Below are 26,591 nucleotides of genomic sequence, written 5' to 3'. Positions count from 1 at the left end.
CATGTATTGCAGTGTAGGGACCAAGCAGGTATCAGCGCTGCAATTCATTTAATCTGAATGTGTGTCCTTGGATGATCATTCAGCTGAATTAGGCACTGATGTTCGTGGACCCTCCTCCAGCACAAGCACAGTCATGGTTTCCCTGATATGTGTTAAATGTATTCCTCATTCAATTCACTTGTAATGAGTGGGGCTGGGCACATCTAGTTGGCTTGTGACCGCATATATGCAAATCACTTCATGTAGTGGAGTGGTAGTGGTAGTGGAGAATCCTGACAGTGCACACACTGTGAGGATTCACAAGTCTGCAATCACATGGAGTGACTGCAGACTTGTGCTCTAAACCTGGATAACCCCTTAATGATCTAACATGATACCATGACCTGGAGAGTCTACAATATGTCTCACATCAAGCACATATGGGACAAAAGGAGCTGCCAGCAGCAGATCTTCATAATTTGCCCAAGTGCATCCAGGCTTCATAGTGCATAACTTACCCATAATGACTGATATTAAGGTGGACCTCCATGCAGCCTCGACACGCATTTCATTTCTATGGCTTTCTCAAAGGGATGTATGTGAAAGACTGATCTGTCAGAGACGTTTATGGATGCCGGAATAGGGCTCAATCAAAGACGGTGCCTGCAAACAGCGATCCAAGCCACTACATTCCTCCCTGTCAGACACCATCATCACAGTGTTTGCCCGTCAGGCAAACGATGACCCAATGACATCACAAGACATGCTCACATCGCTTACATTGATGGCCGGTGGAGAGGCATGACATACGGATACACCGCACATGCACTCAAGATCGACAATTTTTCCAAAGTCCATAAATGTGCAGCTATTTTAGAAATACAATAATTAATGGGATGTGACTGTAAGGGTAAGAGGAGAAGGAGAGAATAAGGAGGAGAGGGAGAGGGAGGAGCATATGTAATAAAGTGTAAATATAATATAGAGGACTCAGGCTGCTGGCTGCCTATAAATATATAATTATTATTATTATTATTAATTATTATAGCGCCATTAATTCCATGGCGCTTTACATGTTAAAGGGGTATACATAATAGGGACAAGTACAATAATCAAAAACAGTACAAGACACAGACAGGTACAGGAGGAGAGAGGACCCTGCCCGCGAGGCCTCACAGTCTACATAATATAAAGTACACAGGCTGCATGTATATGTAATATGGAGAAGCCTGGCAGCATGTACATAGAATATAGGGGACTCAGGCTGCTGGCTGTATAAATAATATAGAAGACCCAGGTCGTTGACTGTATGTACAATATTTGATATAGGGTATGATATAGGGGACCCAGGCTGCTGACTGCCTGTTTATAATAGAGGGGACCCAGGGTGCCTATAATATAGAGAACCCAGGCTTCATACAGTCAGGGCCAGAAATATTTGGACAGTGACACAAGTTTTGTTATTTTAGTTGTTTACAAAAACATGTTCAGAAATACAATTATATATATAATATGGGTTGAAAGTGCACAATCCCAGCTGCAATATGAGAGTTTTCACATCCAAATCGGAGAAAGGGTTTAGGAATCATAGCTCTGTAATGCATAGCCTCCTCTTTTTCAAGGGACCAAAAGTAATTGGACAAGGGACTCTAAGGGCTGCAATTAACTCTGAAGGCGTCTCCCTCGTTAACCTGTAATCAATGAAGTAGTTAAAAGGTCTGGGGTTGATTACAGGTGTGTGGTTTTGCATTTGGAAGCTGTTGCTGTGACCAGACAACATGCGGTCTAAGGAACTCTCAATTGAGGTGAAGCAGAACATCATGAGGCTGAAAAAAAAGAAAAAATCCATCAGAGAGATAGCAGACATGCTTGGAGTAGCAAAATCAACAGTCGGGTACATTCTGAGAAAAAAGGAATTGACTGGTGAGCTTGGGAACTCAAAAAGGCCTGGGCGTCCACGGATGACAACAGTGGTGGATGATCGCCGCATACTTTCTTTGGTGAAGAAGAACCTGTTCACAACATCAACTGAAGTCCAGAACACGCTCAGTGAAGTAGGTGTATCTGTCTCTAAGTCAACAGTAAAGAGAAGACTCCATGAAAGTAAATACAAAGGGTTCACATCTAGATGCAAACCATTCATCAATTCCAAAAATAGACAGGCCAGAGTTAAATTTGCTGAAAAACACCTCATGAAGCCAGCTCAGTTCTGGAAAAGTATTCTATGGACAGATGAGAAAAGATCAACCTGTACCAGAATGATGGGAAGAAAAAAGTTTGGAGAAGAAAGGGAACGGCACATGATCCAAGGCACACCACATCCTCTGTAAAACATGGTGGAGGCAACGTGATGGCATGGGCATGCATGGCTTTCAATGGCACTGGGTCACTTGTGTTTATTCATGACATAACAGCAGACAAGAGTAGTCGGATGAATTCTGAAATGTACCGGGATATACTTTCAGCCCAGATTCAGCCAAATGCCGCAAAGTTGATCGGACGGCACTTCATAGTACAGATGGACAATGACCCCAAGCATACAGCCAAAGCTACCCAGGAGTTCATGAGTGCAAAAAAGTGGAACATTCTGCAATGGCTAAGTCAATCACCAGATCTTAACCCAATTGAGCATGCATTTCACTTGCTCAAATCCAGACTTAAGACGGAAAGACCCACAAACAAGCAAGATCTGAAGGCTGCGGCTGTAAAGGCCTGGCAAAGCATTAAGAAGGAGGAAACCCAGCGTTTGGTGATGTCCATGGGTTCCAGACGTAAGGCAGTGATTGCCTCCAAAGGATTCGCAACAAAATATTGAAAATAAAAATATTTTGTTTGGGTTTGGTTTATTTGTCCAATTACTTTTGACCTCCTAAAATGTGGAGTGTTTGTAAAGAAATGTGTACAATTCCTACAATTTCTATCAGATATTTTTGTTCAAACCTTCAAATTAAACGTTACAATCTGCACTTGAATTCTGTTGTAGAGATTGCATTTCAAATCCAATGTGGTGGCATGCAGAGCCCAACTCGCGAAAATTGTGTCACTGTCCAAATATTTCTGGACCTAACTGTATATACAGTGCAGAAAATAAGTATTGGATACACTATTGATTTTTCAAGTTTTCCCAACTACAAAGAATGGAGAAGTCTGTAATTTTTAGTCTCCAACTGTGATAGACAGAAGCCCCTAAAACTCAGAAAATCACACTGTGTAATTAAAAAAAAATAATAATTTGCATTTTATTGCATAAAATAAGTATTTGATACAATAGAAAAAATAACTGAATATTTGGTACAAAAACTTTTTTGTAATTACAGAGGTCAGAGGTTTCCTGTAGTTCTAGACCAAGTTTGCACACATTGCAGCAGGAATTTTGGCCACTCCTCCATACAAGTCTTCTCCCGATCTTTTAGGTTTCGATGCTGTCACTGGGAAACATTGAGTGTCAGCTTTCTCCAAAGATTTTCTACTGGGTTCAAGTCTAAAGACTGGTTAGGCCACTCCAGAACCTTGAAATGCTTCTTACAGAGCCACTTCTTAGTTCCACTGGCTGTGTGTTTCGGGTCATTGTCATGCTGGAAGATCGAGCCACGACCCATCTTCAGTACTCTTACTGGGGGGAGGAAGTTGTTGGTCAAAATCTTGTGATACATGATCCCATCCATCCTCCCTACAATTCGGTACAGTCGTCCTGTCCCCTTTTCAAAATTGCACAGCGAGTGGAGTTGATATGAAAAAAGTTCTATTTTGGTCTCATCTGACCACATGCCTCCTATAGATCATCCAGATGGTCACTGGCAACCTTCAAACAGGCCTCGACATGTGTTGGCATGAACAGAGGTAACCTTGTGTGCCCTGCAGGATTTTAATGCATGACGGCGTAGTATGTTACTAACTGTAATCTTTGAGACTCTGGTCCCAGCTCTCTTAAGGTCATTAACCAGGTCCTCCTATGTAGTTCTGAGCTGATTCCTGACTTTTCTCAGAACCATCCTTAGGGGTACTTTGCACGCTGCGACATCGCAAGCCGATGCTGCGATGCCGAGCGCGATAGTCCCCGCTCCCGTCTCATCTGCGATATCATTGTGATAGCTGCCGTAGCGAACATTATCGCTACGGCAGCTTCACATGAACTCACCTGACCTGCGACGTCGCTCTGGCCGGCGACCCGCTTCCTTATTAAGGGGGCGGGTCGTGCGGCGTCACTGCGACGTCACACGGCAGGCGGCCAATAGGAGCGGAGGGGCGTAGCTGAGCGGGATGTAAACATCCCGCCCACTTCCTTCCTTCCGCATAGCCGACGGGAGCCGCGGTGACTCAGGTAGATGTTCCTCGCTCCTGCGACTTCACACACAGCGATGTGTGCTGCCGCAGGAGCGAGGAACAACATTGGACCGTCGCATCAGCGTAATTATGGAATTCGCCGACGCTACACCGATGATACAATTATGACGCTTTTGCGCTCGTTAATCGTATCATCTAGGATTTACACACTACGATATCGCCTGCGACGCCGGATGTGCGTCACTTTCAATTTGACCCCACCGACATCGCACCTGCGATGTCGTAGTGTGCAAAGCCCGCCTAAGGGGTAGTTTGCACACTACGACATTGCAGGTGCGATGTCGGTGGGGTCATGTCGAAAATGACGCACTTCCGGCGTCGCTCTCGACATCGTAGTGTGTAAAGCCTTGATGATACGATTAACGAGCGCAAAAGTGTCGTCATCGTATCATCCTTGTAGCGTCGGCGAAAACCATAATTACCATGCTGTGACGGTCCGATGTTATTCCTCGTTCCTGTGGCAGCACACATCGCTGTGTGCGAAGTCGCAGGAGTGAGGAACATCTCCTACCTGCGTCCCGGCCGGCAATGTGGAAGGAAGGAGGTGGGCGGGATGTTTACATCCTGCTCATCTCCGCCCCTCCGCTGCTATTGGCCGCCTGTCGTGTGACGTCGCTATGATGCCGCATGACCTGCCCCCTTAATAAGGAGGCGAATCGCCGGCCAGACCGACGTCGCAGGACAGGTGAGTGCATGTGAAGCTGCCGTAGCGATAATGTTCGCTACGCCAGCTATCACCATGATATCCCATCTGCGACGGGGGTGGAGACTATCGCACTAGGCATCGCAGCATCGACTTGCGATGTCGTAGTGTGCAAAGTACCCCTAAGTCTTTTAAGCGAGATTTTTCATGGAGTCACAGACCAAGTAAGATTGATAGTCAACTTGTGCTTCTTCCATTTTCTAATAATTACTCCAACATTTGTTGCATTCTCAAGAAGCTGCTTGCCTATTGTCCTGTAGCTCATCCCAGGTTGTTCAGGTCTACAATTTTGTCCCTGGTGTCTTTAGACAGCTCTTTGGTCTTGGCCATGGTGGAGAGGTTGCAGTGTGCTTGAGTGTGTGGACAGTTATCGTTTATACAGGTTACAGGTTCAAACAAGTGCAATCAATATAGGTAATGAGTGCAGAGTAGGAGGGCTTCTTCAAGAAAAAAATAACAGGTCTGTGAGAGCCAGAATTCTTTCTGGTTGGTAGGTGATCAAATACTTTTTTAACGCAATAAAATGCAAATTAATTATTTAAAAATTATACAATTCAACTCGTCACCCTAACTGATCCCAAAGTTGTTCTATAGGGTGTAAATCAGGTGATTGGTTTGGTCATTGCAACAGGCGAACAATTTTTGACTAAATTGGATGTATGCTTAGGATCAATGTCTTGCTGGAATTTCCAGCTCCTGCCTACTTTGTTTTTATCATGTGGCAGCATTGAATTCTCCAGTATATCATTGTACATAATAGCATTTATATTTCCATCAATTCTATGCAGAAGTCCAATGGCAGAAGCAGATAAGAAGCCCCAAACCATGACTTTGCCACCCCTATGTTTCACTGTAGGTGTTTGGAAGCTTACATCATTACGTTTTCCAATTATGCAGTATATATAGTGTTTGCCATCACAACCAAATAGATTGAACTTGGATTCATCCAACCACAACATCTAAAGCCCGCTTTTCACGCTGCAATGTATCTTACAATGTGTGTGTGGGGTCACGTCGTAAGTGACGTACATCCGGCATCGTAAGGTACATTGCAGTGTGTAACAGCTACGTGCGATTGCGATTGAATGGTAAAACGTTCATCGCACGCACGTCGTTCATTCCTCATGAATTGAATGTCAGATTATTCATCGTACCCGGGGTAGCACACATTGCAGTGTGTGACACCCCGGGAACGATGAACAGATCTTACCTGCGTCCTGCGGCTCCCGGCCAGCAATGCGGAAGGAAGGAGGTGGGCGGGATGTTTACGTCCCGCTCAGCTACGCCCCTCCACTTCTATTGGCCGGCTGCCGCGTGACATCACTGTGACGCCGAACGTCCCTCCCACTCCAGGAAGTGGACGTTCGCCGCCCACATCGAGGTCATATGGACAGGTAAGTACGTGTGATGGGGGGTTACTCGTATGTGCGGCACATTCAACAAATTGAACGTGCCGCACATACGATAGGGGCGGTTACGATCGCATACGATATCGTATGCTGGATTGTAAGGTGTAAAGCAGGCTTTAGACCAATCTGTCTCTTTCCACTGTCTGTGTTCTTTGGCAAACTCAAGTCAGACCTTCCAGTTCTTTACAGAGATTAAAGACTTTTTGACTGGAACTCGTGCATTCAAACCTACTGCTCTTATCTGTCGCACCACAGTTTGGGGACTCTCTTTGAACCCATATTCTTTATTCATTTTGTGGGAAATCCGTTCAGCACTTTTATGGGCATCAGATACAGACTTTTTTTAATAATGTGATCAACGTTGGAGGACGTTTTCTGTGGTCGTCCACTTCTAGGTTTGTAAGTTGTTCCTTAACCTTATTCTTTCTTTTTTATATGTGACTCTGAGAATAGTTGAATTCCATCGCTGCCTCCTTTTCGCTTTTGCCTGACTTCACTATCTATATATATAATTGCCTTATTCTGTCTGTCTGTCCGTCTGTCTGTCTTGCTCCAAAATTGTGTCGTTACAGTGACAGTGTCGTTACAGTGACAACCGTCGGATTGGCTGCTGGGCTCGGCCTGGCCCCGCCCCCCACAGATTTGCCGCTCGGCCTGGACTCACCCCCCGCATGGATTGGCCGCTCGGCCATGCCCTGTCCCCCTCACGCAATGGACGCTAGCCCTGTACACGCCCCCCCACGCATTCCTAGAACCCACACAGAGTCCCGACTCCCAGGTGACTGCTGCAGCCCCGGAAGCCCACACAAGCAGGACAAAGTGGAAAAAAGGTCGAATGTGTTAAACCACTAGCTTACCCCGGCTCCCGGCACACGTGTGCCAGAGTCGGCGTAGGCTGGTAACTATAGTACACATTGGGTAACTATAGAAACCGATTTCCTTAGTTACCCGATGTAACTAGCTTACCCCAGCACACGTCAGCACTGTCGCTTTTAATACTTACCTTTTCTCCACTTTATAAGATCCGGCGTGATCCCGTGCACTGTGTACACTACAGTGGCCGCGCAACAACCTCCAATCACGTGTTGTCATGTGACCAGAAAGTTGCGGCGCTGCCAGTGTACTGTACACAGTGTACGGGAGCGCGCCGGATGTGTGAAATCACTAGCTTACCCCGGCTCCCAGCACACGTGTGCCAGAGCCGGCGTAGGCTGGTAACTATAGTACACATCGGGTAACTATAGAAACCACTTTCCTTAGTTACCCGATGTAACTAGCTTACCCCGGCTCCCAGCACACGTGTGCCAGAGCCGGCGTAGGCTGGTAACCATAGTACACATCGGGTAACTATAAAAACCACTTTCCTTAATTACCCGATGTAACTAGCTTACCCCGGCTCCCAGCACACGTGTGCCAAAGCCGGCGTAGGCTGGTAACCATAGTACACATCAGGTAACTATAGAAACCACTTTCCTTAGTTACCCGATGCAACTAGCTTACCCCGGATCCCAGCACACGTGTGCAAGAGCCGGCGTAGGCTGGTAACAATAATACACATCGGGTAACTATAAAAACCACTTTCCTTAGTTACCCGATGTAACTAGCTTACCCCGGCTCCCAGCACACGTCTGCCAGAGCCGGCATAGGCTGGTAACTATAGTACACATCGGGTAACTATAGGAACCGCTTTCATTAGTTACCCGATGTAACTAGCTTACCCCGGCTCCCAGCACACGTGTGCCAGAGCCGGCGTAGGCTAGTAACCATACTATACATCGGGTAACTATAGAAACCGCTTTCCTTAGCTACCCGATGTGTAACATGGTTACTAGCTTACCCCGGCTCCCAGCACACGTGTGCCGGAGCCAGCGTATGCTGGTAACCATGGTACACATCGGGTAACTATGGAAACCACTTTGCATAGTTACCCGCGCCACGCCAACGCACGAATTAGTCACTCGGCCAGGCCCCGCCCCCTGCACGCATTGGCCGTTCAGCCAGACCCCGCCCCCTGCATTAATTAAACGTTCGGCCTGCCACCGCCCCCCTCACGCATTGGACGCTTGACCTGGCCCCGTCCCCCGCACGCATTCGCTGAAGACTCCCAGGTGACTGCTGCACCCCGGAAGCCCACACCGGCAAGCCAGCTGAGACATACCGTTGCGTTGCTGGGATCGTGTCGGAGCCAGCGTACACTGGTAAACATGGTACACATTGGGTAACCATGGAAACCACTTTGCTTACTTACCCGATTGTGTACCATGGTTACCAGCGTATGCCGACTCCCTGCCCATTAAGATCGTTGCTCTCCCGCTGTTAAACACGCTGATGTGTGCTGCACAGCAGGAGACCAACAAACAAAAAATGAACCAGCACCGTCGCTTTGAATAGTTACCCGATGTGTACCATGGTTACTAGCTTACACCGACTCCCGGCACATGTGTGCCAGAGCCGGCGTACACTGTTAACCAGTGTACACATTAGGTAACCCATCCAATCCATTTATTACATTATTATTCAATCTGCTAACCTACATACACATTCTAGACTACCCGATACGTTAGAATCTGGCCACCTTCTAGTTAGAATAATAAGCTTCCTGACATCTGGTGATACATTTGGCTTTATATTTGTCATGTTTTATCCGAAAAATACACACAAAATTTAAATTTTAGGCAAAATTGGACTACCCATGACAACATAGGCAAAATATTTGGCTCGGAAAATGTGCAAAAATAACACATAAAGGGATAAAACAATGTCAGACACAATTTTCATCCTTAGAACTGACAACCATTTGCTCCCGATTTACAAAAATCACCAGGAAAATGGCATCACAACAACCAGGCAAAAGTAATCACACTTTTTAAAAAACAATGCAAAAATTTTGGTCTCTACTGCATAATATAGAGGATACAGACTGTGGGCTGCATATAGTGTATATACAGATCTATACTGTACACATAGATCCACACTATATACACTCATATAGTATACACAAACGCACAGAAATACAGGATACAGTGTGGCCCTGTATATACAGTATGGTGCTGTGTTGAGCCAGAAACAGGAGCCAGAGGATACACACACAGATTATACTCACCAGCCATAGGCGGCTCCAACGCTGAAGACAGAAGATTCAAATGGAGTCCTGGCATGCTCGGTGGTGATTGGCTGATCTTCTCTCCTGGCTGCGACATCTTTCTTTTTCCGGTAAGGTCCCGTTTGTACTGCACATGGCAGCCTCTTTAGCGCATGCACAGTGCATACCTTGTGAGAAATTTTTTAAAAAATCACTGACGGTGCTTTTTATGACGGATGCTACAGACGGCAGAGAAACGGACTGGGTTTTTACAGACTTTCCATAAGGCCTAAGCCAAACGGCATGAAAATCTGAGCGAGTGGAATAAAATAAAACATCGCATTCCACTCAGACCAATATTAACCTATGTGCCAGTGTTAGGAACGTGACTCAACTGGTCACTTTATGAATCTGACCACTGTTTCAAATCATAATGTCGTGTGTGCACAACGAGAAAGATTAATAATTAATTGAATCAATTATAACACACTCTCACACGACAGAAGCTGAGGCAAGACTGACTTTATTCCTAAGACCAAACCCCTAGACCAAGAAGTAAAGGGGTGTAAAGAAAAGTTTTAGTCCAATCAAGTATCGTAGGGTGGGGCTTCAAGTGACATGGAAATTAGCATATCCTCTTCTTGATTGGCTCAGTTCTGGCTTTTAGGAATTCCTTTGTCCATCGTCCCATGTGCAAACAGGAAGCGGCAGCCATCTTTAAAATTACATGTGCTGGTATATACTGTGTTTAAGGAAAATCACTAAATATGCAATATACACATATACGTATTAGTAAAAAGAAACAAAGACATGCATAGATATGTGTGTTAGTTTACATCTACTAAACTATATACCTATAGCATATATATATATATAGTCTATGAAATGGTTGAATTAAGTATTTCTGGTTACTTAATTCTCATCCCCAACACCAGCACCCATGAGCGATTATTTTTTCAGCCCTAAATGTGCAATGCGATCCTTGTTTCTCTCGCACCCAGGGCCGCCACTAAGAATTTCAGGGCCCCATACTGGCAAAATTTTCGGGCCCCCTTAAGACTCCGCCCAGGCTCCACCCCAGCTTCACCTCCACCCCTCAAACCTCTTATAGTCTCACTGCCCACTGCCCCTCTTGGAAAAACATGTGTAATACTGTATATATATATTTATATATATATAATATACAGTATATATATGTCCCCCTCCTGAAATATATGTCCCTTTCTTTGTAGATATGTCCCCGTTTAGGTAAATATGTCCCATCCAGGGCCCCTCCTGCTATATACGTCCCCCTCCTGGGCACATTCTGGTATATACAGTGCCTTGCAAAAGTATTCGGCCCCCTTGATTTTTTCAACCTTTTCCCACATTTGAGGCTTCAAACATAAAGATAAAAATGTTAATGTTCTGGTGAAGAATTAACAACAAGTGGGACACAATTGTGAAGATGAACAAAATTTATGGTTTATTTTAAACTTTTTATAAAAAATAAATAACTGAAAATTGGGCTGTGCAATATTATTCATCCTCTGTAAATTAATACTTTGTAGCACCACCTTTTGCTGCGATTACAGCTGCAAGTCGCTTGGGCTATGTCTCTATCAGTTTTGCACATGGAGAGACTGAAATTCTTGCCCATTCTTCCTTTGCAAACAGCTGGAGCTGAGTGAGGTTGGATGGAGAGCGTTTGTGAGCAGCAGTTTTCAGCTCTTTCCACAGATTCTCGATTGGATTCAGGTCTGGATTGGGACTTGGCCATTCTAACACCTGGATACGTTTATTTGTGAACCATTCCATTGTAGACTTTGCTTTATGTTTGGGATCAGTGTCTTGTTGGAAGACAAATCTCCATCCCAGTCTCAGGTCTTTTGCAGACTCCAACAGGTTTTCTTCAAGAATGGTCCTGTATTTGGCTCAATCCATCTTCCCTTCAATTTTAACCATCTTCCCTGTCCCTGCTGAAGAAAAGCAGGCCCAAACCATGATGCTGCCACCATGTTTGACAGTGGGGAGGGAGTGTTCAGGGTGATGAGCTATGTTGCTTTTACACCAAACATATCGTTTGTTATTGTGCCCAAATAGTTTGATTTTGGCTTCATCTGAACAGAGCACCTTCTTCCACATGTTTGGTGTGTCTCCCAGGTGGCTTGTGGCAAATGTTAAACAACACTTTTTATGGATATCTTTGAGAAATGGCTTTTTTCTTCCCACTCTTCCATAAAGGTCAGATTTGTGCATTGTATGACTGAGTGTTGTCCTATGCACAGACTCTCCCACCTCAGCTGTAGATCCCTGCAGTTCATCTAGAGTGATCATGGGCCTCTCAGCTGCATCTCTGATTACTCTTCTCCTTGTTTGAGATGAAAGTTTGGATGGACGGCCGGGTTTTGGTAGATTTGCAGTGGTATGATACTCCTTCCATTTCAATATGATCGCTTGCACAGTGCTTCTTGGGATGTATAAAGTTGTGGAAATCTTTTTGTTACCAAATCCGGCTTTAAACTTCTCCACAACAGTATCACGGACCTGCCTGTTGTGTTCCATGGTCTTCATGATGATCTCTGTGCTTTACACAGAACACTGAGGCTATCACAGAGCAGGTGCATTTATACAGAGACTTGATTACACACAGGTGGCTTATATTTATCATCATCAGTCATTTAGGATAACATTGGATCATTCAGAGATTCTCAATGAATCTCTGGAGTGAGTTTGCTGCACTGAAAGTAAAGGGGATAAATAATATTGCACACCCCAATTTTCAGTTATTTATTTTTTACAAAGAATTAAAATAAGCAATAAATACCGTTCAACTTCACAATTGTGCCCCACTTGTTGTTGATTCTTCGCCATAAAATGTAATTTTTTTATCTTTATGTTCGAAGTCTGAAATGTGTAATAAGGTTGAAAAATTCAAGGGGGGCCGAATACTTTCGCAAGGCACTGTATATACAGTACATCACAGGAGGGACTGGGGGCATATACACATCACAAGAGGGGCTGGGGCTTGGACAGTATTGACGGTGGCACGGACAACACTAGATGGGCATAAACAGGACTGGAGACATGAACAGGACTGAGACAACATTGGAGGGAGGGTGCCACACAGCACTGGGAGGGTGCCACACAGCAGCGGGAGGCAGGAGGCTCACAGCAGAGAGGCCAGGAGGCTCACAACAGAGGGAGGCTCAAACCAGAGAGACAGGAGGCTCCAGGCAGAGGGAGTCTCAAAGCAGGGAGGCCAGGAGGCTCACAGCAGAGAGGCCAGGAGGCTCACAGCAGAGAGGCCAGGAGGGTCACAACAGAGAGACCAGGAGGCTCACAGCAGAGAAACCAGGAGGCTCACAGCAGAGAGGCCAGGAGGCTCACAGCAGAGAGACCAGGAGGCTCACAGCATAGCAACCAGGAGGCTCACAGCAGAGAGGCCAGGAGGCTCACAGCAGAGGGAGGCTCACAGCAGAGAGGCAGGAGGCTCCAGGCAATGGGAGGCTCACAGCAGAGAGGCCAGGAGGCTCACAGCAGAGAGGTCAGGAGGCTCACAGCAGAGAGGCCAGGAGGATCAACGCTCCCCTCCCCCCTTCTCCCAGCAGAGATCAGCGCGGGCCCCGGGCAGAGATCAGCCTCCCCCCCGGCAGAGATCAGCGTGGGCCAGGGGCAGAGATCAGCAAATCTTCAGCTCACAGCGCTTACCTGTCCCCTCTGGCTGCCGCGTCCTCACCACCTCAACCGCTATTGCAGGAGTATGATGAGGTCTCAGAGCAATGACCTCACCTCCTGCTGCACGGCACAGCGATGACACGCCCTGCTCTGCTCCAATCACCCTGCCTCCACTACAGCACATGGCTAATTTGCATGCTCTGCCCCTTCGCATGCAAATTAGTCATGTCTGGTAGTGAAGCGACACTGCGGGGCCCCTCTGCTGCTGCTGTGAATGGGGCCTGGTGAAGAGAAGGGGCCTGTCTTGCCTGAGGCTAAAGATAAGTATTTACCCCGGGCCTGGCCGGGCCCCCTCTCTTCACCGGGCCCCCTACACCAGGCACAGTAGTAATGCCCTGATGGCGGCCCTGCTCGCACCCATTCAAGTCTATGGGGCGAGAAAAAAATCGCACTGCACTTGCATTACACCGGTCTAATGCGAGTGGAGAGCAAGAATAGCAATAGCCGGCAACGGAGGAGAGAGGGAGATAAAGCCCTCCCTCTCCTCCTGAGCACTAGCCTGCCCCTCCTCAGTGCCGGCCCGCCCCTGCAGCTGTGGTCTGATCGCATGATCGGACCTCAGTTGCAATGACACTCGCATGACACTATGCTGTGCTGCCAGCGTGAGCTGAGTGTCATGCGAGGAGCGCAGTAGTCCCCGTGTGGCCCCGGCCTAAACTCATGGATGGATGACAACCCAGCTCCAGATAATGTCTAGGGGAGAAGAATTCGGCAAGTCTGATTTTGGATGGCTGATCCTTTTGTTCTCTGGGTGACAGGGTGCTGTTAATGGATTCTAGCTGTGGTTCCCTCATAGAGAGCCCAGGAGTGCTGTGAACAGGCATTATTTTAGTTTTTGTACAGTTTGGATGATTCCAGTAATATGAGTTTTAACTATTTTCTACGTTACCATTGCTGTGTTCCCATAAATCTCTAAATCAATGCTGCAGCTGTCATCCAATTGCCTCTTAAGAAGATTATTTACCAGCAGAATTCTCTAGTAGCTGAAATTACCGAAGTGCAGAATTGATATAAGTATGAGCAAGTTTAAATACTTAAGAATCGTTGAGATTTCAGCATGTCTAATTTGTATAGTGACCTAAATTTTTAAATGAATGCCAGAGAGACTGAAAAGCCCTGTGGCTGAAGAAAAAATCTGCTTGATGCAGGAATGAGGCTTAACAAACTTGGGAGTATTTGTGTAAAAAAAAAAAAGAAAAAGCAATTGCTGTAAATTAAAGCTGAGATCGCTACTTCAAACACGTCAGTGTTTGCCACACTCTATAGCCGTCATAATAGTCTCATTGATAGGTCTAATTGAAGATTCATCGGCTGGAAGTGAAGTGTGCATGAAGGTGATCATATGTATTTACAGGTATTCATAATCAGGTTTTTCCTTTGAAAACATCATGTTAATCATACAAAGAAGTTATGCAATATATAGTAGTTTTAAAGGGAGTATTTGAACTTTTATTATTCCACAGGTATGCTCTGCTAAAAATAAATAAATAAATTATTATTATTTATTATTATTAAAGCACCATTTATTCCATGGCGCTTTACATGTGAAAGGAGTATACATAATAGGGTAAAGTACAATAATCATAAACAATACAAGGCACAGACTGGTACAGGAGGAGAGAGGTCCCTGCCTGTGAGGGCTCACAGTCTACAAGGGATAGGTGAGGATACAGTAGGTTAGGAATAAATAGATAAATCAGTCATAGGCCCCCTTTGCACATCCGTGTTTCCGGTAGGTATGGTGCCTATTTTCACATGTACAGGAGAAACTTTCACATACATACTCATTAAAATTCCTGTTGATCTTCACACCTCCATATTTTCGCATGGACAGTGTGTCCATATGAATCACACATGTGTCTGTGAGACCGAGAGGTTACTTTCAGGATACAGCGGGCCACGAACAAGGAATGAGACCAGACTAGGTTTAAATGCAAACTCTTTATAACCCGATAAGGGAAGCGGGAAGTGAAACTAGTGTGGAAAGCAAATATCAACACAAAGGAATGTACGAACACTCAGTTACTAAACCAGGATCAGTGTGCTGGGCTAGGGACCGATTCCAATAGGAAAAAAAACACCGGGAACAATGTACCTAACTGGGAACTTCCGTAAGGAACTAAGAGGTGTAAATCACTGGTTGTATTAAGGAGTTGTCTCTGGACCAGCTCACCAATTAAGCATTTTAGCTAAATCTCTAATTCCCCGCCCCTCCTCCATACATGTACAGTGCCTTACGAAAGTATTCGGCCTCTTTGAATTTTTCAACCTTTTCCCACATTTCAGGCTTCAAACATAAAGATAAAAATATTAATGTTATGGTAAAGAATCAACAACAAGTGGGACACAATTGCTTATTTTAACCCCTTCACCCCCGGCCACTAAAACACCCTAATGACCGGGCCATTTTTTGCAATTCTGACCAGTGTCACTTTGACAGGTTATGACTCTGGAACGCTTCAACGGATCCTGGCGATTCTGAGATTGTTTTTTCGTGACATATTGTACTTCATGTCAGTTGTAAATTTAGGCCGAAACTTTTTGCGTTTATTTGTGAAAATTTAGGAAATTGTGCGAAAATTTTGAAAATGTCGCAATTTTCAAACTTTGAAAATTTATGCCCATAAATCTGAGAGATATGTCACACAAAATAGTTACGAAATAACATTTCCCACTTGTCTGCTTTACACCAGCGCAATTTTCGAAAGAATTTTTTTTTCATTAGGAAGTTAGAAGGGGTCAAAGTTCATCAGCAATTTCTAATTTTTCCAACAAAATTTACAAAATAATTTTTTTATGGACCACATCACATTTGAAGTGACTTTGAGAGGCCGAGGTGACAGAAAATACCCAAAAGTGACCCCATTCTAAAAACTGCACCCCTCACACTGCTCAAAACCACATCCAAGATATCCAAGAAGTTTATTAACCCTTTAGGAGCTTCACAGGAACCAAAGCAATGTGGAAGGAAAAAATGAAAATTTTACTTTTTAACACAAAAATGTTAATTTAGCCATAAAATTTTCATTTTTACAAGGGAGAAAAGAGAAAGTGCACCCTACAATTTATTGTGCATTTTCTCCTGAGTACGCTGATACCCCATATGGGGTAAAAATCAATTGTTTGGGTGCACGACAGAGGTCGAAAGGCAAGGAGCGCCATTTGAATTTTTGAGCGCAAAATTAGCTGCACTCATTAGCGGACGCCATGTCGGGTTTGAAGACCCCCTGAGGTGCCTAAACAATGGAGCTCCCCCACAAGTGACCCCATTTTGGAAACTAGAGCCCTCAAATAATTTTTCTAGATGTTTGGTGAGCACTTTGAACACCTGGGGGCTTCACAGAAGTTTATAACGTTGAGCCGTGAAAAGAAAAAAAAACTTTTTTACCACAAAACTGTTGCTTCAACTAGGTAGCTTTTTTTTCACAAGGGTATCGGGAAAAAATGCAACATAAAATGTATTGTCCATTTTCTCCTGAGTATGCAGATACCTCATATGTGGTGGAAATCAAATGTTTGGGGACACGGCAGAGCTCGAAAGGGAAGGAGCGCCATTTGAATTTTTGAACGCAAAATTAGCTGCACTCATTAGCGGACGCCATGTCAGGTTTGAAGACCCCCTGAGGTGCCTAAACAATGGAGCTCCCCCACAAGTGACCCCATTTTGGAAACTAGAGCCCTCAAATAATTTTTCTAGATGTTTGGTGAGCACTTTGAACACCTGGGGGCTTCACAGAAGTTTATAACGTTGAGCCGTGAAAAGAAAAAAAAACTTTTTTACCACAAAACTGTTGCTTCAACTAGGTAGATTTTTTTTTCAAAAGGGTATTGGGAAAAAATGCAACATAAAATGTATTGTCCATTTTCTCCTGAGTATGCAGATACCTCATATGTGGTGGAAATCAAATGTTTGGGCACACGGCAGAGCTTGAAAGGGAAGGAGCGCCATTTGAATTTTTGAACACAAAATTAGCTGCATTCATTAGCGGACGCCATGTCAGGTTTGAAGACCCCCTGAGGTGCCTAAACAATGGAGCTTCCCCACAAGTGACCCCATTTTGGAAACTAGAGCCCTCAAATAATTTTTCTAGATGTTTGGTGAGCACTTTGAACACCTGGGGGCTTCACAAAAGTTTATAAAGTTGAGCTGTGAAAAGAATTTTTTTTTTTTTGCCACAAAACTGTTGCTTCAACTAAGTAGCTTTTTTTTCCACAAGGGTATCAGGAAAAAATACACCATGAAATTTATAGTGCATTTTTTCCTGAGTACGACGATACCTCATATGTGGTGGAAAGTAATTGTTTGGGCGCATGGCGGGGCTCAGAAGAGAAGGAGCACCATTTGACAGCAAAATTTGTTTGAATCATTAGCGGATACCATGTCACGTTTGGAGACCCCCTGAGGTGCCTAAACAGTGGAGCTCCCCCACAAGTGACCCCATTTTTGAAACTAGACCCCTCAAGGAGTTTATCTAGATGTTTGGTGAGCCCCAAGGGGCTCCACAGAAGTCGATAATGTTGAGCCATGAATACAATTTTCTTTTGTTTTACCACAGAACTGTTACTTGAACCAGGTAGCTTTTTTTTCACAAGGGTATCAGGAAAAAATGCACCATAAAACGTATTGTGCAATTTCTCCTGAGTACGCAGATACCTCACATGTGGTGGAAAGTAATTGCTGGGCGCATGGTGTGGCTCAGAAGAGAAGGGCACCATTTGACAGCAAAATTGGTTGGAATCATTAGCGGACGTTTTTAGACCCCCCCTATGGTGCCTAAACAGTGGAGCTCCCCCACAAATTACCCCATTTTGGAACTAGACCCCTCAAGGAATTTATCTAGATGTTTAGTGAGCCCCTTGTACCCCCAGGGGCTCCACTGAAAGTTGATAACGTTGAACCGTGAAAACCGTGAAAACCGTGGTCAGATGAGATACAAAAAGCGCTGGGGATACGGAAAAAAAAAAAAAGTCACGACAAAAATTGAGCAGGGATGCTGATCCGCGCTCAGCGGGACGCACGGACTGATGCGATACAAAAAGCGTCGGGGATACGGAAAAAAAAGTATCGCATCAGTCCGTGCGTTCCGCCGAGCACTGATCAGGGATGCACATAACGGATCGGCATCCCTGCTCAATTTTTGGCGTGACTTTTTTTCCGTATCCCCGATGCTTTTTGTCACGCCAAAAATTGAGCAGGGATGCCGATCCGTTATGTGCATCCATGATCAGCGCTCGGCGGGACGCACGGACTGATGCGATACAAAAAGCGTCGAGGATACGGGAAAAAAAAAGTCCCGTCGAAAACTGACCACGGATACAGATACGTTATCTGCATCCCTGATCAGCGCTCGGTGGGACGCACGGACGCATGAGGTGTAAAAATGGACAGGGGATAGAGGAAAAAAAAGAAAAAAAAAAAAAGTTATACTCACAGTACCCAGAGGATTAGCAGGAGGAACAGCTTTACAGGAGCAGCAGGCAGGAAGTTAGACAGCTCAGCAGAAGACCCAGGAAAAAGGACCCAGCGATGGAGGCAGATGTGATCGGCTGGTGAAGACAGGTAAGAGGACGTCGGGGGGACAGCAGAGGGGGGGGGGCAGCAGAGGGGGAGGGGGAGAGCAGAGGGGGAGAGCAGAGGAGGAGGGAGATACCGGAGGAGCTGCAGAATAGAGATCATGGGGGAGGCCGGCAGATTAAGATGGCGGGGGGCAGATCGGGATGTCGGGGGGGCAGATCGCTGAGGGGCATGGACAGGGGTCATTACGGGAGCGCGCAGGAGCAATCACAAGAGCCACAGGGGCTGCAAGGAGAGCAGAAGAGGAGGGAGATACCGGAGGAGCTGCAGAATAGAGATCACGGGGGAGGCCGGCAGATTGGGATGGCGGGGGGCAGATCGTGATGTCGGAGGGCAGATCGGGATGTCGGGAGGCAGATCGGGATGTCGGGGGGGCAGATCGGGATGTCGAGGGGGCAGATCGGGATGTCGGGGGGGCAGATCGAGATGTCGGGGGGACAGATTGGGATGTCGGGGGGGCAGATCGCAGGGGGGCACGGGCAGGGGCCATTACGGGAGCGCGCAGGAGCAATCACAAGAGCGCGCAGGGGCTGCAAGGTGAGCACAATACTCACCGCTCCTGCTCCTGCTCCATGACAGCAGCGGCAGCAGCAGCGGTGGCGTGGTACCACTAGTACCAGCCAGTGCTGCACGCTGCAGACATGTTGGGGGAGGGTCCCCAGACCAGCACAGGCCTGGGGAGGGCGGCCACCAGCAAATCAAACCGCCCCACTGCACACTGATTGGAGCGATTGCGCGTCATAGCATGATCGCTCCAATCAGTGCTGCAGGGGCTGGGGGCGGCATGTTTGAGAGCCACCTATGATCTGCTGTACCTGCTACAGCACATCATAGCCGGGTCTCACAGTATCGCACTATTTCCGGCATTATTTTTACCGAAATCAGTGCGAAAGATGATTTGAACAGCCAATCACATCAATCGTCGATGGGGGGTGGCGATGCCACCCCCCCTGGGGTGAAGCAAAGGTTCACTTGCTGTAAGAAACAGCAGGGGACATCATTTGAAAGCCGTTGCTATGGCCACGGCAATCAAATGAACTTTAGGCAGTAAAATTACGTCCCTGGTCGTTAAGTCACGTTAAAATAGGACGTAATTTTACTGCCCGCGGTCGTGTAGGGGTTAAACTTTTATAAAAAATAAATAACCAAAAAGTGGGGCGTGCAATATTATTCAGCACCTTTAAGTTAATACCTTAAAAAACAGGAGGAAGGCGAGTATATATGCAAATATGAAAATTCTTTATTAATTAGAAAGGTGCACACATAAACAACAGCAATTGATAAAGATTTAAAAACAACTACCAGTTAATCATGGGGGCATGTGGCATTGAACACAGGGAGGTATTTACTGTCTGTCACGGATAGCCGTGGGAGAGGTGACACAAACCACAAGGGAGGAGTATACAGTAATTTAGCAAGACATGAGGCAAAAAATAGGATGACATATTAACTGTCTGTCTCAAATAGCCATAAGAGAGGTGGCACAAGCCACCAAGGAGGAGTATATAGTAATTAAGCAAAACATGGGACAGAAATGTGATGACATATAATCTATCTGTCTCAAATAGCCGTGAGAGAGGGGAGCAGGATCACCACCAACATGCGTTTCGCTGAGGTACTATTGCTTTCTCAAGGAGGAAACCCTCAGGGTTTGCTTTGGGTATGTACATTTGGTATTAAACATGTTTAAGTTTTCTTCCTCTTTCACATTTTGACCGTAGCACTTTATGATTACTTGTGCATTCCATATGTATGATGCCACTCAGACCTGAGCCTAGCTTAAATGCACTTGCACTTTAAATTTACTTATATGCTGCTATGATGGACTCAGGGATCTTTGTGGTATCATACCTGTCAATTCAGGCCTTTATAGTGATTTGCATTTCATGAACCTTTTTAAAGCATCCATAATGTTTTTTGATATGCTAATGATTGTGGTTTAACTCCCCTTATACTCCAGACAACTCCCCTTGAGCTGACTGGAGATTTACCCCTCCTGTTGCACCCGGCCAGATTGTGGTCCCATACTTCTGATAAATTCATTACATGAAATTTACCGTATAGCACTTCACTTGTATTTGTTATCTGGGATCCTTCTGGCTATACGGGTGCCTTTACACCTCACCATATAGATAGGTGGAGTTTGACCATATCATTACGCCTCTGTCTCATGCCCTGCCAATTACCATTTGTGTGGCTCATTGTCACCTCTCCCACGGCTATTGGAGACAGAAAATATTTCAGTACATCCCTGCCTCTTATTTTGCCTATTTACTACATACCATTTTTCCTTTTTTGGTTTGTGTCACCTCTCTCATGGCTATTTGAGACAGATAGATTATATGTCATCACATTTCTGTCCCATGTTTTGCTTAATTACTATATACTCCTCCTTGGTGGCTTGTGCCACCTCTTTTATGGCTATTTGAGACAGACAGTTAATATGTCATCCTATTTTTTGCCTCATGTCTTGCTAAATTACTGTATACTCCTCCCTTGTGGTTTGTGTCACCTCTCCCACGGCTATCCGTGACAGACAGTAAATACCTCCCTGTGTTCAATGCCACATGCCCCCATGATTAACTGATAGTTGTTTTTAAATCTTTATAAATTGCTGTTGTTTATGTGTGCACCTTTCTAATTAATAAAGAATTTTCATATTTGCATATATACTCGCCTTCCTCCTGTTTTTTGTGGTTAATGTGAGTAGTGCATACACGCTGCCGGTATACATATGCCGGCAGCGTTGGCTACCTCATGGCTTTTTTATTGGGAATTAATCTCATAAGTTAATACCTTGTAGCGCCACCCTTTGCTGCGATTACAGCTGCAAGTCGCTTGGGGAATGTCTCTATTGTTTTGCACATCGAGAGACTGAAATTCTTGCCCATTCTTCCTTTGCAAATAGCTCGAGCTGAGTGAGTTTGGATGGAGAGCGTTTGTGAACAGCAGTTTTCAGCTCTTTCCACAGATTCTCGATTGGATTCAAGTCTGGACTTTGACTTGGCCATTCCAACACCTGGATACGTTTATTTGTGAACCATTCCATTGTAGATTTTGCCTTATGTTTGGGATCATTTTCTTGTTGGAAGGCAAATCTCAGTCCCAGTCTCAGGTCTTTTGTAGACTCCAACAGGTTTTCTTCAAGAATGGGCCTGTATTTGGCTCCATACATCTTCCCATCAATTTTAACCATCTTCCCTGTCCCCGCTGAAGCAAAGCAGGCTCAAACCATGATGCTGCCACCACCATGTTTGATAGTGGAGATGGCGTGTTCAGGGTGATGAGCTGTGTTGCTTTTATGCCAAACATATCGTTTGGCATTGTGCCCAAATAGTTGAATTTTGGTTTCATCTGAGCGGAGCACCTTCTTCCACATGTTTGGTGTGTCTCCCAGGTGGCTTGTGGCAAACTTTAAACAACACTTTTTATGGATATCTTTGAGAAATGGCTTTGTCCTTGCCACTCTTCCATAAAGGCCAGATTTGTGCAGTGTATGACTGATTGTTGTCCTGTGGACAGACTCTCCCACCTTAGCTGTAGATCTCTGCAGTTCATCCGGAGTGATCATGGGCCTCTTGGCTGCATCTCTGATCAGTCTTCTTCTTGTTTGAGATGAAAGTTTGGATGGACAACCGAGTCTTGGTAGATTTGCAGTGGTATGATACTCTTTCCATTTCAATATGATCGCTTCCACAGTGCTCCTTGGGATGTTTAAAGTTTTGGAAATCTTTTTGTAACCAAATTCAGCTTTAAACTTCTCCATAACAGTATCATGGACTTGCCTGTTGTGTTACTTGGTCTTCATGATGCTCTATGTGCTTTAAACAGAACACTGAGACTATCACAGAGCAGGTGCATTTATACGGAGACTTGATTACACACAGGTGGCTTATATTTATCATCACCAGTCATTTAGGACAACATTGGATCATTCAGAGATCCCTAATGTACTTGTGGAGTAAGTTTGCTGCACTGAAAGTAAAGGGGCCAAATAATATTGCGCGCCCCACTTTTCAGGTATTTATTTTTTAAAAAAGTATAAAATAAGCAATAAATTTCATTCAACTTCATAATTGTGTCCCACTTGTTATTGATTCTTCACCATAACATTACAATTTTTATCTTTATGTTTGAAGCCTGAAATGTGGGAAAAGGTTGAAAAATTCAAGGGGCCCGAATACTTTCGCAAGGCACTGTAAGCAAGCAGGAAAGTACCCCAGGGTTACACATGTGCTAGCAGGAATACGCAATCAATAACGTTCAGTACTGCAGCGGTGTCTGCTGCGTATTATGTATTATACCTGTTCTGGTGCCAAACTCACTACTGCATAAGTGTGCACAATTGTCCTCAAAAAAAAAAATATAGGCCGGGCCTGAGCTCAGGACTTACAGTACCAACAGATTTACCCAGGAAGGTCTCTGGTAGAAAGTGGTATCCAATCCGGTTCTGGCTCCATAGCAGGTCTCTATGGCACCGGCAATCATGGGGACAGATCACCTCAGGCTCGGCTCTGCAGCTTTTCTCTCTCTGCTAGCCGTTTATATCCACTGACACGCAGCTGAGTGGCCTCTGCTCACACAGCAATCAGCAGACACTCTCTCACACTACAGGTCTGCTCGTACAGCAGTCTGCATGCTGTCTCTAACACTCCAGATATCCAGATCAGACCAGGAAACAGACAGTCACTTCACCTCAGAATCTCCTTGCTCTGTCTCTTTTTCTCTCTCTCTACCCTCCTTCCAGGCTGCATAGAAATCCCTCTGGTGGCTGGGAGGAGACATTACAGCTGGATCATCAGGAGATACTACTGTTGCTGGTTCATCAGCCCCCTCACATCTCCATGTGATCCACAAGGATACATATCCATGTTTTACCATTAGCATAGATGAAAAAGGTCAGTAGAAGTCTATGGGTTCGAGAAAAACACGTAGTATACTTTTGTGTGATATCCATGTGACATCCTTGTGCCGTCCGTGCTACGTACCAGAGTGAAATGCTTTCAAGAATTTAACTTTTTTTGTGTTAAAGATGTGAAAAGATGATGGATAGATAGATAGGTTAAACATTGATCAGTAACAGGTGGAGGAGTGACAGGTGTAGGCCTGATGCTCTAAGACCCCTGACACTACAAACAACACACAAATTGGAGACGCAACTTGGAGTCTCCATATTTCCAAAAATTAGGGGCAGACAACCTGAAAAGTGGTATTAATTGCTCCAGAGTACCCATAGTGTGTTTTGCGCAGCAGTCAGGCATGGGCCATGCACGAACCAGGGTTTGGCTTTCAAATTAAGTTAAAATGAAGAGGTAGATGGGTGAGTGACCGGGGTAGGCCTGCTGTGCTGGGAGCCCTTGTGACGCCCTGGCAAAACCAGGTAGTCACAGTTAGGCCCCTGGATAACACCTTCCCTCATTAGGAAACACACAGCCAACCAGAAACCCTAGTCACCCCCCCTTAGGGAAAGATAGACACACCAGTGGGCGGGACCAGTCAGTTGGAACACGCCCACCTATGGGTCCAGACAGCCCGGGGCATGAAAATCAGCAGTTAAGCTTTAGAGTTCAGTTTGGAGAGGAGTGTGGGCTGGAGCTAGGGGTAGCTCCAGCAGTGAAGTCCAAGTTGAACGGTACCAGGGTAGGAGCCCTGGTGCCACTGGCTAGGAGGCAGACGGTGGTCTCCATCAGCAGGAGATGGGATGACGGCTCGGCAGAACCGAGGTGGACTGGGACAGAGTTGTAGCACGCCAGTACCGACACGGGGAACTGACCCGGAAACCGTAGCACAAAGGGGGGTACTCAGACCCAGAAGCCAGGACCAGAACCAACTGGATTTGGTTAATTAACTGATTGAGGCCAGGACTAGAGGTCCTGTCCCACCCAAAGTCCCTCATAGAAGACAACAGCCCACCGATTAGGGATAAGAGGTCACAGCCAGGGTCCATAGATCCCACGGGATGGCTACTTAGGCCACATCCAGCCAGGAGCGGACTCCTGAGCTTCACACTAGGAAAGTCCACCTTAAACACAGCTGTGCAGGAAAAGGCTAGAGACCACCAGCCGGGCACAACCGGCCACGGCACCGGCCACCATCACCTTGGTTTACCAGAGACTTGTGTGTTTTACTAACTGTGAGTACACAGTACCCCCTGCAATCGCCATCCCCTGCACGCGCCAACCAAGTCCTGGGGCCACCATCCCTTCTCACGGAGGGGTTAACAACTTGCTGCACAACATCTCCCCTGGGTGCCCCGTAACAGCAGTGGTGGTGTCCCACCTCACCACACACCATGGGTGGCGTCACAAACTGTCCGCGAGACCCCTGGGTCCGGAGACCTTCGAGCCACCACCCCTGAAGGCCCGGATCCGAGCAGTACCGGCTGCTGGCACGGGGGCGGCACACCCTCATGTGACGGGAGTGTACAACAAAGCAAAGGATGGACGAGGCCGAGGGACAATCCAACAGGTTTATTCACAAGAACACTGGAACAGCACACGATAAGTCCACGTAAAACAGATTCGGGGGCCCTTCCCGACAATCCTCGGACCGGATAACAAAGCAATCGTCCTTACACTAGTCCAAAGAGTTCCACACAATCCCACGGACCGCCACACAGGCCTAGCTCCGTCCGTGTCCACAGCCACCCAGGCTGGGAGTTCCTTCTTCTTCCAACTTTCAGCTCACTCTGAAGTTACAAAAAGGGAAATGCATTGTCTGTGCTCCTTGACCAGCCCACCATGTTCAGGGGGTAGGGGTCCCACATCCTATCATCAATGGTTTGGTCCATCACAGGGCTCCGATATGTCTGCCAGCCACAGTAGATGAAGGGATCCCCTGCTGTGCAGAACAATGACTATTCCTTCACTGGCCAATGCAATTACAGACTAGATACACAACTCTGGATAGAAGATGACAGGCTATTTACATAATCATGACATAGTATCACAGCATATACAGTGAGAGGGTAAATTACATCTTCACAATCCCTCCCCCTCCCAACTTGTGTACGTACTAGGGACCTCTACAGGTCACTGGTTAAGTACACACAGGCAGAGCGTTACTTACATGTGGCTTCATGCAGCCACGAATTGGCATCGTAGCTCTCCCACATCATTGCCCAGGAGAACAGCTGCAGGCAGACCACCCATCACCCCAACCACACATCGCCTGACCCCAAAACCAAAGTTCAGATCCACAGTGGCTGTGGGAATAGTCCTCCATTGTCCACCAGCCAGTTCAATGACAATCCCAGGTCCTCTATGGATTGCCTCAGGCCGAACCACTCGGGGATCAGCCAGTGTGAGGAAAGCACCCGAGTCACAAAATCCAACAAGTCTCTGTCCATCCAGCACAACCTCCTGCAAGTGCTTACCTCGATGAGCAGAAGTCGTCATAACTGCAAGTCGCACCCTGTAAACTCCTGGTGGTGCAACATGGGGGGCTGAGCCACTAGGCCAGTCCTCACATAGCGGTGCCACATCTTCCTCCATGGCACTGGGCTGTAAATAATTAACAATCCGATTGGGTGCAGGATCAGTCCTCATTTGAACAGCTGGGCAGGAGACTTGCCGATGCCCTGGCTGTCCACATTGATAGCATCTGAGCTGGGTCTCCCTCCATCCAAGGCGTCCTCTTGGGTAAGGGGTAGGGGAACTTGGAGGCCGGCTCCCACCTGAAGGTGCTGTAGGGGTTTGAGGATGATTCCTCCATGGGCTGGCTGGGCATGAAGCCTGCAAATGCCCGGGATGCCTACAAACATAACACCTGCGCTCTTTTACT

The sequence above is a fragment of the Anomaloglossus baeobatrachus genome, chromosome 3 (genome assembly GCF_048569485.1).
Source record: "Anomaloglossus baeobatrachus isolate aAnoBae1 chromosome 3, aAnoBae1.hap1, whole genome shotgun sequence".
NCBI classification, from domain to species: Eukaryota; Metazoa; Chordata; class Amphibia; order Anura; family Aromobatidae; genus Anomaloglossus; species Anomaloglossus baeobatrachus.
This window is presented reverse-complemented; position numbering follows the sequence as displayed.